The sequence below is a fragment of the Squalius cephalus genome, assembly GCF_949319135.1.
Source record: "Squalius cephalus genome assembly, chromosome: 6".
NCBI lineage: Eukaryota > Metazoa > Chordata > Actinopteri > Cypriniformes > Leuciscidae > Squalius > Squalius cephalus.
The window spans coordinates 24,109,077-24,120,431 of NC_137127.1; positions in this window are offsets into that span (position 1 = coordinate 24,109,077).

The following is an 11,355-nucleotide window of genomic DNA, read 5'->3' on the forward strand; positions in this document are numbered from 1 at the left end:
CGTTGTTTTGTGTATCGCTGTCATGACGACAGCACGGGAGTTTTTTATGAATGGAACAGGCTGACGCGCATAATTCATATTAAAGGTATCGACTCATTTTTTCATTTCATAACTCCTGACACAAATTAAGACATAACTGTCACTATAAGTTTTTCAGAATACAATAGTGGTCAAATACTGAAACTTGAGTCTTATATCTTTTTAATGATGTATAGTTTGTCAATGTATAACATTAAATCTGATAGTAATTTTTAACTAAATAAAAAAAAAAACGCTTCAGTGCGCCGACGCACTGGTGAAGCTTAACAGGTTAAACAGTCTTTTTGCCAGCTGTAGCTACATAACAGCACGCATCTGTGCGTTCATTCATTCAGCGTGTACAGACACTTGCGATTAGAACAAAGCAGATATAGAACTGACCTATTCCTCAGTCGGATCCCTTTGCTCCTCGAAATGAAACTTCCAGCACTTCTGAGGTAAATTTTCCAGGATTATTATCAAGATAGTATTATTCCTCACAGCGTCGTAAAGTACATGAGTCTGAAAGTAAACTCGCTGTGTGTGTTATCCAGCTGATGTGGGCATTCACGGGTTTGCCTGGATCACCTCAGATTATTTGCGTTTGAATAGCGTGCGCTCTCCGTGGGTGGAGTCACATTAAAACTTAATGAGCTGACATGAGAATAACTGACATCTCTCTCTTTTCATACATATTACATAAACTGAGAATATATTTTTTGTATAAAATTACTTCATTTAAAAGAAGAGAATTCAAGATTCATGCCTGTGTGTCTGTATGCCTGTTTGACTGAGAATTCGCTGAGTTACAGTTCATTTTCGGACGCGTTTCAGAATGGACTACACTGACAGAGAGAAAGCAGAACTCGCATCATGTTTATTTTTCTTTATTTGGCAAAAAGCACAACACTTTGTTTTTATTGTGAGTATACACAAAAATAATACACACTTAACAGGATCAAGTGATGTAAAACACAAGTATGTAAGATCAAAATCAACAGAGTATTTTTCGTCTCTGTTCCACTGATAAGGAAAAAAACAAGCCTATCGCACCGGCGCGACAGCCAACCTCAGGGGGTTAAGTACATTTTGCAGATCGTTCCAGGCCCAGGGAGCATGAAAAGAAAAAGCACATTTGCCAAATTCTGAGGATACCTTTGGAACTAATCGGATATAGCCTAATCTTCATTTAAACCCATTATAATAAATGTTACATTTACATGCCCTTCAATATATCAGGGCAATTTTTTTCTATTGGTCCAGTCAGACCAGTTTAGATTTTTACTTTCCCTGTCAAAATGCACTAAAAGTTACCATGTAACATGTAACATGTTTACCATGTAAACAGTGCTTTATGATTTTTAGGAAGGTCTAAAATTTAGGACAGGGTTCCTCAATAGGCGGCCCGCGGGCCACATCCGGCCCGTGAGAGGAAAATGTTTGGCCCGCGCTTATTTCAAGGTTGTCATGGTAACATCAGCGTAAGCACGTCACTGGCGTAAAAATTCAAACGCAGTATCTGACAGCATTCGCGCACATCGAAAATGGCAAGTGTTAAGAAAAGAAAAGTGGACACAGAAAATAGACGATTCAAATCTGAATGGACTGAACAATTTTGTTTTATTTTGCCTGACCACAACAATGCAAAGCCAACGTGTTTGATATGCACGCAGACCGTGGCTGTCTGTAAGGCTGATAATATCAAACGCCACTTACAGCAATTTTCCTGAACATTCGGAGAGTCGCAAACAGAAGGTAACACAATTGGTAGCAGCTTACAAGCAATCAGTTGCTGTTATTCATAAAACCACATCCATACAGGAGAGTGCCACCGCAGCATCCTTACGTGTGGCTTGGAACCTGGCAAAGGCCAAAAAGCCGTTCACGGATGCCGAATTAATTAAAACCTGTGCGATTGACATGGTGGATGAAGTTTTAAATCACGACGAGAAAACGAAAAAAAATGGTTGTGGAGCTATTACAGAAGGTGCCATTATCCGATTGCACGGCAACAAGAAGAGTAGAGGCATTGGCGGGTGAGTGTCTGTCCAATCTTTTATCCGACATAAAGAAAGCCGAAGTCATGTCACTTGCAATAGACTCGTCTTGCGACCGAACCGACATTGAACAGCTGTCAGTGTTCGTCAGATTTTTTGATGGGAAGGTTTTCCGCGAAGAGCTGCTTTGTTTGCTGCCAATACAGGGACGTACAACCGGAGAAATTATTTTTAACGAACTGATGCAATTCTTTGAAAAGAATGGATTAGATTTTTAGCAAAGTTGTGTCAGTTGTCACTGACGGGGCTCTGTCAATGGTCGGACATCACAGAGGCCTGATAAGCAGGCTAGCTGCTGTCAATCCAAAACTCGTAGCATTTCACTGTATTATTCACAAATCGGTGTTATGCGCCAAATTGTCTGGAAAAATAAAAGAGACAATGGATACTGTGATGAGGCTTGTAAACTTTATTCGCGCGAGTTCTGGTCTGCAACATCGCCTTTTCCGAGCCTTGCTGGAGGAAATGTCCGCAGAACGGCACAATCTATTGCTGCACAATGATGTCCGATGGTTGAGCAAGGGCCGTGTGCTGGAAAGAGTGTGTGAACTTCAAATGAACTTTGTTCATTTTTAAGCAGCCTTCAAAGCCAAAAGGCAGAGACAATTCTGAAGTTTTTGACGGACAACACAGAGATGGCATTCGTGCATTTTTTGTGCGATATCATGTCTCACCTAAATCAGCTTAATTTGCAATTGCAAGGCAAAAACCACACTATTGCTGACATGTACGAAGCGGTTGAAGCTTTTCGTTTAAAGCTGACCCTTTTTGAGCGGGATCTTCAAGGGAGAAAGCTGCACTTTCCGTATTTACAACAGCACTGCGAGAAACACCAGGTGCAAGAGGACCCGTTAATGCGCGACTTTGTGATGAGACTGGCAGAGAATTTCAAAGAGCGATTTCAGAGCTTTAACCTGTCAAGTGAACTCCTTCTCTTCCTAAGACAGCCATTTTCAGTCCCAGCAGATGGACAATGGACTGCTGAGGCCAAACGCCTGGTTTCATCCTTGGATGAAGCATCTTTGCAGCTGGAGATTTTGGAAATGTCAAAGTCTCACTTGATCAGAGAGCAACACAAGGAGGCTAGTGTGAGCGACTTTTGGACAAAAGTGGTTTCTCAAGCTAAATTCAAGAACAGCAGAATTATTGCAATGTTCCTTCTTTCAATGTTCCCATCCACTTACATCTGTGAGTCATCGTTTTCTATAATGAACAACATCAAGAACCAGGATAGAAACAGACTGTCCAGTGTGCATCTTGATCAGTGTCTCAGAATTGCTACAACAGAATATAGCCCTAACATCAGAGCTATTGCTTCAGCCTCTCGCTGTCACTTCTCTCATTGAATGGTGAGTACATGACAGTTAATACTTTTAGTTTGATCCAAGTAAGAACAATAAAATATTAATGCTGATAGGTCTAATAATTGAATCTGCTTAGGGAAATTGATGAGAAGAGATCCAGTGTGGTGATGAGCAGGATCAGTCGACTCCCATGCAGACATGGAGATCCAGAGTTGTTGTTTGTTCATTTGTTTTTAATGTCCACCATGCAAAGTTCTTTAGTTTTCTTTATCTGAATACAAAAATGCTCATAATTGCTTGAATAAAACAGACTAATGAGAAAAATAAAATAATAAATAAAATCAGAATAAAATCAGAATAATTATATTGTGATTTGTGACTTTTAACAAAACAACAACAACAACAGTAATAGCAGAAGAGCAAACATTAAGGTCATAACATTTTGGTTGGTGGCCCTTTGCTTTGTATTGTCGGCAGAATTTGGCCCTTGGTAAAAAACTATTGAGGAACCCTGATTTAGGATATTTAAAGTGTTGTGCATATTTTGGGTGAACGTGAACTGAACGTACTGTATTACTGCCTGGTGAACGTTACTGTGAACTCGTTCATTCTGGTGTCTGTGAACGGCACGCTCTCTTAGTTTAACTTCGTTCAATAGAGTGCCAGATTTCTATAGAGACTTCCAGACGAAAACCTGGCTAAAACACACCGTAAACCGGCCTTAATATGTAGCGGAAAAAAACACCCAATCTGGCAACACCAGCCACCAGTGTCTACTGACTCTCTTGTTCGATCTCGTTCATCAAAATGAACAAATCTTTTTTCGAGTCATTTTGTTCATTTAAGGGGCTTTAAATGTTATACTATTAACTGGCAAATTCCCAGAACACATCCACCTACGCAATCTTGATCATATTCTGAATTAAGAAATCATTATAATGCAGTCAAAAATCGTTTACAGGGAACATAAATAATTACTTCACCTTCCGAGTCTTTCGTTCATTTGTCACGTGACAGACGCAATGAATGAGGATCGTTCATGAACGACTCATCACGTTACAAATCAAAACAAAAAGCAGCAAGGAGGCATTGTATGATCATTTAAACGAGTTTTATGACAAGGTCGGTGAGGATGGGAAAAATCTGACGCATATCTTCAGTGTTAAAACTGATAAAATAATTGTCTGTGGTTCTATATGGGCTGTGGCAATCATTTTGAAAAATAATATCTCGCAGCAACATGGAAAAAAAGAACTATGAACTAGTTCATTTTTGGAACTGTGAACTTAGTTAAAAATTTTGAAGTATGAACTATGAACTGAACTAGTTCATTTTAAAATTTGTGAACTGAACTTTGAACTAGTTCATGTAGAAAGTGAACTTTCCCAACACTGGATATATATATATATATATATATATATATATATATATATATATTGTAAGAACAATGGGTCGTACATTAATATTAATATTAATATAAATGATCTATAGGGAATTTTAATAATTAATCATGAATATGATTAATATTTTGTATGTTACAGTTACATTAATTTATCGCAGCTGAACTAGATTGATATATGAACGATTACCGTAACGGGTTATGGTTCGTCATTAATACATCAATTGTTCTTATTTCAGCTCGAAGTTATGGGATAACTTTAATGGAATTAATTTAGTTATCAAACAATCTGTTTGTCCAGCGAACAGATTGTACGTAAGATTAAATTAACTCTCAAGGAAAATTATCCTTCTTACAAACACGAGAAAGAGTATGTTTTCCAGGCCTTGAAAAGACACTCTCGGTGTCTGTAGACTAAAATTAGGTTACTTAAATCGTAGCCTACCAAGATAAAGCATATAGCTAAGATCGAACATTTCAGGGACTAAGTAACATGGGCAATTAAATCAGAGTCAGTCAAGGGCATATGGAATTTAATAATTGGACTAATACTACATCGAACTAAGGAATACAAGTTCTACAATTTACACGAGTAAATATGTATGTACAGGACACGTAAACAAAATACAAGACTAAACGGATAACAGATGAGAGAGGGAGAGGAAGGGAGAAAGTGAAACTAAAGTTTCAGGACGAGAGAGATCACCGAGATGATCTCAGCATGGCAAAAATCACAGACAGTAACCCGTAAGAGACAACAAAGAAATCACATTGTAAGTTCAATTCAATAATCGATACTTGCATGGCACATGGTTCTCTTTGTATTTGCTGAAGCAGAGCTCCTTTAAGAGCGGGGCGTGTTTCCTCGTGTCTTCGGGGCGAGCAGACTTGCGCGCAGTTTAAAGGTTCACTTTGATTTGAAGTTGTCGGCTGAAGTTCGAAGACGAAACAAAACTAAAAGACTTAAAGAAAATAAAATATAAAGCCCCCTAAACGGGAGCCATTGATGGTCTCCCTGATGAGGAGGGTTCGAACAAGCAGGAACAAACAAGACGAAAGAAAATACCGAACTCAACTGAACGGAACGCGGAGTGTAACCGCTTTTCTAGGGCACAGGAATTTCACTCCTCCCTGGGGCTTGAGCCAATTGGAATGCGAAATTCCAGGCGGGAGAAAAGTTCTTTGTCTCACTATGAGTTTGATTTGCATGTTTTATGGCAGTCTTAGGATCATGCCATTTCTACGTTAAACAATTATAACTGCAGTAAAATGCATTTTATCATAATTTGGTATCCATATCTTTCCTACGGGTATATGGAGGTTTAATTCAAGACCAAATTTGGTATGTTTAAAAGCTACGGCCTAGAAGTACCTTCTTACTCTGTAAGATAAGTATTAAAAGTTCGATTAACAAACTGGGAATAAGACTAACCTAAAATGTGATGTGCATTTACAAGTGGGAATGAAAATTGGACTTTTTTTAAAAAAGATCCACATGGCATATCTATGATTGTAACAGGGTGCACATCTGAAACATTATTCCTTTAAGGTTTACAAGAATACAACAACCCATCACAGAGAAGAACAATCGTGGAAAAGAGAAATTACATTCAGGTTTACATATTTCTTCAATGGTTATACATATAGAAAATGTAGGATTTAAGTAGGGTTAAAGATTAACACTGCTCCACTCCTAAAATCTTTGTTGCTGGACATTCCTTTAGGCAATAAAACACAGTTCAACACATGGGGGAAGGGATTGCCAGAGAATGTTAGTGAACCTTCTCTAACTAAAACACTATTGATTAAAGAATACATTTCAAAACCACACCTCTAGAAAATCATAATTATATGATCAAACAAATTACTAACATGCATACAGGAAGGTCAAACCCAAATCTGAGTTACATACATTAAAACTATATTTCTATAGGAGGATGTTTGTGTGTGTGTGTGTGTGTGTCTGTGTGTAGAAAGTTTCAAGTTTCGTTATCTCTCTGTGGTCCAGAGAGGGGAAAGGGGGGGTTCGGAATGTCTCTGAGGTGAAATTAGTGTCGTAAAAGTCAATTGGCCGACTAGCTGGAGCCAAAGCCTGATTTGCACTCACGAGTTCAAAGTGCACCAGCTTTTGTATTCAGGAAGAAATGTTTTTAGCAACACAGAGTATTTGAATTTGTTAATTCAAACCAACGACGAATGATTCGATAGCCAATGTTGTTACAATATATATATATAAAAAGTTATCAAACACCTCACAGTCTTCACTGCATAAATTATAAATTAAATATAGATCAATCCTTATAAAAGCTACAAATGTTATTAAGTCAAGAGCAGTGAGTGATTTTTCTCTTTTTCTTTTGTTCTTTGATTATCATTAATGACAGACATCACAGCTTGTTAGGCTGCTGTCACTTTAAGACCTGAAGCACATGATGTGGATCCGGATCTGACATGCATCCGATGTCCTCACAACTCTTTATGTTCTTTTAAGACTTAATTTAACTAATTTAACTGTGCTTGCGAGGATAATCTGCGGGCATTTTGGCATAATTCTGTGAGTTTTTGTCCGTTCAAGCGCTGTATGAAGTTGCTTTCTGTGCGCACAAGTGTGTGTGTCAGACACAGACAGGAGATTCACAGATGCACATGCCTTCTCTTTTGTCAAGTCAAGTCAAGTCATCTTCATTTATATAGCGCTTTTAAAAATAGATTGTTCCAAAGCAGTTTTACATTGATAATAGGAAATTAAAGTAAAGTGTTTTGGCTTTATAGCAGCTCTAGAATAAAGTTATTGTCCAGCTAAAGTTAGTTTGATTGATTCACTTCCGTCACAACGATCATTAGTTATTAAGTTAGGGGCCGCTAACACGACACCGTTTAACAGAAAACTCTTTAAGTTCTTTCTGCGCAAACTTCAAAAACGCGAACCAGTGAGAATGCCGATGGCGTGCACATGCGTATTACGAGTTCAGTCTATAGGTATGTGCGTTTGAATATATGTGCGAAGGTGTGTAGTCCTTCCCTACAAATCAACCCTCAACATACTAGGCTACTTGCCTTAAAATTACATACTACTTTTATACTACATACTACTTGCCATATACTGGCCTTAAAATTGCCATATACTGGCCTTAAAATTAATAATACAGAATTTTTTTATTGCTTCTACGTAGCCACGCGAACCGGAATTATCCCGACAACGCTTTATCTGTAGATAGGTAAAGGGAGGGGAGGGAGGCCTTCACAGGGAAGAGCCTAGTTGACATTTCAGAACTGCACTGTCGTCGCGTCCAGGCACAGGTCCTTCATCAGATTTGGATACAGCCTGGATCCGGCGGACTGCGGTAAACCTTGGGATAAACAGAGAGACTAATATTAGCGTAGACGCCATTCTTCTTATGATGTAACGAGTACATCAGGATTTATGGGAAGCGTTCCCGGTTCCGGCTGACCTAATCTATGCAGCCTAACATTGAATTATAAAAAGTCTATAATGTGTTATGTGTATGCTAGGTCAAAGAGATGTGTTTTTAGTCTAGCTTTGAATTGACAGAGTGTGTCTGCTTCCCGGACAATGTTAGGAAGATTGTTCCAAAGTTTTGGTGCTAAATAGGAAAAGGATCTACCGCCAGCAGTTGATTTTGATATTCTAGGTATTATCAACTGGCCAGAATTTTGAGATTGCAATAGACGTGAAGGACTATAATGCGTTAAGAGCTTGCTCAAGTACTGCGGAGCTAAACCATTTAGTGCATTGTAAATAATCAGCAATATTTTAAAATTTATACGATGTTTAATAGGGAGCCAGTGCAGTGTTGACAGAACTGGGCTAATATGGTTATACTTTCTGGTTCTGGTAAGAACTCTAGCTGCTGTGTTTTGGACCAGCTGAAATTTGTTTATTAAGTGTGCAGGGCAACCACCCATAATAGCATTACAATAATCTAGACTTGATGTCATGAAGGCATGGACTAATTGTTCCGCATTTGTCAATGAGAGCATATGACGTAATTTAGATATATTTTTAAGATGGAAAAATGCGGTTTTACAGATACCAGACACGTGACTTTCAAATGAAAGATTGGTATCAAAGAGCACACCCAGGTTCCTAACCGATGACGAAGACTTGACAGAGCAGCCATCAAGTGTTAGACAGTATTCTAGATTATTACGTGAGGAAGTTTTTTGTCCAATAATTAGAATCTCTGTTTTTTTCAGAATTAAGTAGTAGGAAATTACTAGTCATCCAATTTTTTATATCACCTATGCATTCCTTTAATTTTGGGAATTGGTAAGTTTCGTCAGGGCGTGAAGAAATATAGAGCTGAGTATCATCAGCATAACAGTGAAAACTAATTCCATGCTTCTTAATGATATCTCCCAAGGGTAGCATGCACAGAGTGAAAAGCAATGGTGCTAGTACTGAGCCTTGTGGTATGCCATACTGAACTTGTGATCGATGAGACATCTCTTCATTTACTGCTACAAACTGATAACGGTCAGATAAGTATGATTTAAACCATGTTAATGCAATTCCACTAATGCCAACATAATTTTCAAATCTATTTAAAAGAATGTTGTGGTAAATAGTATCAAATGCAGCACTAAGATCGAGTAACACTAATAGAGAGATACAACCACGATCGGATGATAAGAGCAAATCATTTGTAACTAATGAGAGCAGTCTCAGTACTATGGTACGGTCTAAATCCTGACTGAAAATCCTCACAGATATAATTTCTTTCTAAAAAGGAACATAGTTGTGAGAATACCGCCTTTTCTAGTATCTTTGACAGAAAAGGTAGATTCGAGATCCGCCTGTAATTGACTAATTCTGTACGATCGTTTTGCGATAAGTTGCGTTTTTTTAACAAGCGGTTTAATCATAGCCAGCTTAAAAGTTTTTGGTATGTATCCTAATGACAAAGATGAATTAATGATATTAAGAAGAGGATCTATGACCTATAAGTGAAGAAGTTCATAAAGTCATTACTGCTGTGCTGCTTGGAAACTTCTGGGCTTGAAGCTTTATTTTTCATTAGTTTAGCCACTGTTTCAAATAAATACCTAGGGTTTTGTTTATTTTCTTCTAATAGGGTTGAAAAATAAGCAGATCTAGCAGCTTTTAAGGTCTCTCTGTATGCAATCGAGCTCTCTTTCCATGGAATGCGAAATACCTCTAGTTTTGTTTTCTTCCAGTTGCGCTCCATTTTTCTGGCTGCTCTCTTAAAGGGTCATGAAACCCTAAACCAAATTTTCTGAGATTTTAACAGAGGTATGTGTGTTGAACACCATTGAAGACAATGTTAGCATCTGTTAGATTTAATAGTAGGGGGGAAATGGTTAAATTGTAGTTTTTTTCCACTATTTTCATCTTCCGGGTTTAAAATCTTCATCGTGCCCACGTCACAGGCTGTGACGTGGCAGAGCACTATAGTACTTTGATGACTCATCGGTGTCTCATAATGTGTCTCATAGTTTTCTTATCCAATGAGAAGACACTTGCTCTTAGTTATGCATGACACCACGTGGAACTTTCCAATGACAGACATGTCAAACTGTGATATTGCGTAGTAGATGAGAGAGGCAATGATGGGATGCGCGTCTGTTTTCGTGGTGCAAAAGTTCCAGTGCATCTTTCCCCGCGATGCTGCCAGGGCTAGACTCTGGCTGCGGGTGGTTGGTTGGCCATCAACCACGGACACATCTAAACTATGTGTGTGTAGCAACCATTCAACTGGAGAATGGTGGACTTCGGCCTTGTACAGCAATGCAGGTTGCGTCTTGAGAGTGATGCGGTCCCGAGGACTTTTCTATCGCTTCAGAGGTGTGTGTGTGTGTGTGTGTGTGTGTGTGTGTGTGTGTGTGTGTGTGTGTCTAAAACGTTTTACTTGCCTTTTGTTAATCACTCATTATTAAAGTTTAGATATTTCGATAATACCTCAATTGTATGGAACATATGCTTAATTTGTGCAAATTTCTATGTCACTGGCCATCTTTATTATGTGGGTTTAGGGGGTGCGTAGGTCTAGGCTATGTACGGAACTTTTTTTTTTTAAGTGGAAAATTTATTATTTTCAAATATATGCATTTATAGTGTGTATATAAACAAATATATGTTTTATAATGACATGATTATACATGTATATTTATATGTTTTAAATACAATTACGATTACTGTAGGCTAATATATGTAGCTGTCAGCAAAGAGGGTCTTGGGCTGGGCAGGACCAACGGTGAAGAGGGCTTTAGGCTGGGCAGGACCAGCGGTGAAGAGGGCTTTGAGCTAAGCGGGACCAGCGGCGAAGGAAACTCTGGGCTGGACAGGACTGGCGCAGGATCAAGGACGGGACCAGCATATCAAGCGTCCTTGAGCTTGGGAAAGGCGCTATATAAATTAAACTTATTATTTTTATTATTATTATATCAGGGGAAACGCCCTTGGGAAGACTGGCTCTGGCTCTTGCTCGAAGACTGGCTCTGGCTCTTGCTCGACAGGGCAGGCGACTTCTTTAGTCGGAACTGGACTCGGAACTGGACTCGGAGCTGGACTCGGAGCTGGACTCGGAGCTGGACT